Below are 4,028 nucleotides of genomic sequence, written 5' to 3'. Positions count from 1 at the left end.
CAATTTTATACAGTGTCTGTGGTGATGGTACCTTGCAACCTGCCACAAAAGACAACCTGTTACCAGAAAGCCAAATGACTAAAGGTGCTATTTTTTCCCCCTGGGATGGGACAGGTGATCCCTGGGGGGTGAGGAGTGTTCATGCAGGTCTGGGGTCCTTAACACAAAATGCAGCTCCCCCCCAGCACAGGAAATTACCAGTGTGTTGTACAGGAACCCCCAGGAAAGCAAATAATCCAGAAGGACTTATGCCACTGGGTGCCAAGGTCTGGTGGCACAGTGGAAGTCATGGTCCTGGCACCTACAGTGGTTCTTCATCCATTGCCTGCTCTAAGTCACATCCCAGGTCTTGGATTTGTCTCTCTCTGCTCCTCAGTTCCTTGCAAATCTTTGCTGCCTTCTCTCTGTGCATCCTCCCTGGCCACACTAACCATCACCATCCTGGGAGCCTCCAGCAGCTCCTGCCCCATCCCTTTGGGTGCACAGCAGTGATGTGGAAGGATGGGCCTTTCCCAAAATCCTCCTTTTGGCTCCATGAGCACCATCTGCTGCTGCTCCTAAGGACTGAAGGAGTTCCATGGGACTTTTAGTGGGAGTGGAAAACCCTTCTCTAAAGGACAGGGCAGTGGGGTCATGCAGAAACATTTTTATTCAACTGTAGAAAAGAAATACATCTAATTTTGCATGTTAGCTTTTTATAAAGCCCTCCCACCCTCGTGCAGAAGTTGTAAAAAGGCCAGTATTTTACAATTGGAGCTTTGTACACTTTTTTTTCCAGCAGTCATAGCAGCTGGGGGGGGGTCCCAGAGCAAGGTCACTGTTCCCTTACCCTGACATTTCCTTGGAGTGTGGGCTCTGTATTTATTGTCATTTATCCTGTAAATATGGGGGGGGCGTCGGGGGCATCTGAGGTCCTGAACTTGCAGCCTCGCCTGTTACATGTAGACAAATACATACAGTACTTAATAGCTGTAGCTTTGCTTTTTATATGTAAAAGTCTATTTAAAAAGAGATTTTAACCCCCCAGCCTGTCCAGCCCCCTCGGACCCTTCACATTCCGTCTCGCCCGCTGCTGAGGAGGAGCAGGAGGAGTTGGTCCCAGCCCTCCTCTTCCTCACCCCTGGGCAGCTCCATCTCTGCAGTCCGAGTCTCGGGGTGCTGAGCTTTACTTTGGAAATATTTTGTATCTCTATTCTTTTTTTTCCCCCTTTTTCTTTCCTTGTTTTTGAAGGGTAGGCAGGGACCCAGGTGGCTTTCGGAACTGTTTCCTGGTGGTGCCACTTGGAAGCTCTTTGAGATGAGGATGCAAAGAACAAATGCTTTTGTTTTGGTTTGTTTTTTTTAAAAAAAAAAAGGAGAGAAAACCAGAAACTCCATGTAAAAGCTTCTCCCACGTTACCATTATAATCCAGCACATGCTTCTTTATTACTAACCTACACCATCTATACCAAATAAACCCCTTCTAACATGTCTGGAAGTGCTGGGCTTGGATGGGGGTGTGCAGGTGTGGAAGTGCAGGAATTATCTCTGGCAATTCCTGTGCTCCAGCACACGTGAGGCTTGGGGTCAGGAAAAAACAAACCACACGGAATCTGGGCTTTTTTTTAACGCTGAAACTTGATAAAACTTCATCAGTGGGTGCGTGGTCGGACCTCCTGGGCTCCCCGGGACCTGCTGCCTATGCAAACTTCTGCTTTTGGAGATTGAAACAAAACCCCAGAAATTCTGCCTGTTGATCCAACATGAGCTCGAGTAACCTCTAGCGTCTCCTCTTTGTATTTCCCTTCAGGGCTTTGTATACTTCACTGAGGTTCCCTTTTTTAATTTTTTCTAAATATATATATATATATATATCTGTGTGTGTGTGTGTGTATACAGATTTATTCTCAAAAAAAAAAAAAATCCCCAACAGAACTCCCTTATAGGTGAAAAATGGATAGACTTGTTCACAATAACTTGTGACTGATTTTTTCTTTTAAGTCTTCAGACACACCTGGAAATGGCCCTCCCTCCATTGCTTTCTTATCCTCATTATTTTTGTCTAAATCACCAGGTGTGCCAGGAGGACAAAGAGCATTTCAAGCCCTGCTTTGCCACCCTCTCCCACAGAACAGAGGGGCAAACAGCATCCTCCTGTCCTTGCCCTATGGATAAAGTCCCCAAGGAATAGGTCAAGCCCTACAGGAGCTGGGGAGACTCTTTAGCCAGACAGTGGAGGGTCCTGGGGGACCTGCTGTCCCTTTGGAGCCAAAAATGTTACTTAAAACTCATCCATTACCCTAGTTTTGTGTGTTTTAAGGTCGCTCTAAAGCCTTGTGGCTACAGAGGGACTTGGTGGGAAGGTGAGAAGGGGACGTGTTGGAGGAAGGTTGGCAAAGTGACTGTCCTTTTTTGTTTTTAACCAAAAATTCAGTGTTTTGGACACCAAAAGGAATATTTCTCATGTGAAACGAAACCCACTCCAGCATTAGGGCCTGTTTGGTTTCTCCTCTCAGCTCATGCCACTCTGCTTTTCCAAAGCAAAAACCACGTTGCTTTGGGGTCTGGGTTTGGGGGCCTGGGATGGGGGCTCAGATGGTTCCCCCAGGGCTGAGCCCCCCAGAGACCCCCCAACCCTGTGCTTCCCATTTTGCACATCACCCTTGAGGAAAGAAACTCCATGAAAACAATGCAAAAACTGGAATTTTTTGCAATCTGATGAGAGAGGATCTTCATTTCAGCTCATTCTGTGACATGTGCGACTCCTAAGAAAGCCATACTTAATGGTCCTTTTTATTTTGGGATTCTGTCTTGTTTTGAGTTTCTGCCTTTGTTTTTCCCCCCCTAGTTCTGCATAGTACGAGTGCTGTGTGTATGCTTTCAGATATATTTATTTTTCAACGTGCTTTAAACCTGTCTACACAAATAAAGCTAAACAAAAAAGGAAAAAAAAGAAGAAAAAAAAAAGGACAGTGTTTGGAAGATTGTTGATTTATTATTTTCTTTTGCTGGGAATATTCTATATTATACTGACTTTATATTAATTATTATAAACCTGTGTTTGTATTGAAGATGTGTTTTAATATTTTGGGGAGGCTGAGGAGATGATGGTTTATTTTTTTTTTAAGTCACCAGAAGTCAGTGGGGAGAGACATGGCTGTGTTGTACTGATTTTCTGTCACTGTAGTTCAGGTAAATATAACCTTTTATTTTCTAGTTGATCTCCCAGTTTCTCGGCTGCCTGGGCATGCCCGAGGTGTGCCTGTCTTGATGATAATTACTTTGTGATGGGATTTAGCTTAGAGATACTTGCAAAAAAAAAAAACCACAAAAAAACCCACAACAACAAAGAAAAAAAAACCAAGAAAATCAATCAGTTTCAATAAATTGGGAAATTGCTGCTACGGTTTTGCCTCATTCTATCTTTTATTTTATTTTTTTTCTTAATAAATCTATTTATTTCTTCTTCCCTCCTCCATCTTGCAGGGATGGAGCTGGGGCTGTGCAGGGGCCGCTGGCACCACCCAGCTGCAGCCCTGGGGTGCTGCAGGGATGAGAGACCCTCACCCCGCTCCTCCTGTCATCGTGGGGGCTCAGACAGGGCCATGGGGACCCCCTCCCTGCTCCCCAAAATCCCCTCTCGCCCCCAGGTTGGGGGGGGGGGAGGGTGATGCTGCTTTTGCCTTTTCCTTTCCCATCCCCAATGGGCACCCATTTGGGATGGGAAAGGGAAAGGAAAAGGCTGTCTTAAAAGTAAGTGAAGAACCATCATAATTAAATAAAAAAGAATCAAAATATTTATTGTGGTTTTTTTTTTCTTTCTTCTGGATCTTCTGTTCCCCATCCTGGCATGGGGAGGGGGGGTCCAGCCAAACCCCATCCTGAGCTGCTGCCCAGGCAGGGGAATGACAGGACAAGGTGGGAGAAAGGGGTTTGTTTGGGGGGGGCAGGATAAAAAGGGGTTTAGGGAGGGGAAAGAATAAGGTCTTGAAGGGAATAAATCCCCTTAAAACCCCCTCCCCCCCCCCTCATCCTCTTCCCTAGGGCC

Source organism: Chaetura pelagica, unplaced genomic scaffold (genome assembly GCF_000747805.2).
Source record: "Chaetura pelagica isolate M959 unplaced genomic scaffold, ChaPel_1.0 scaffold275, whole genome shotgun sequence".
Lineage (NCBI taxonomy): Eukaryota > Metazoa > Chordata > Aves > Apodiformes > Apodidae > Chaetura > Chaetura pelagica.
This window is presented reverse-complemented; position numbering follows the sequence as displayed.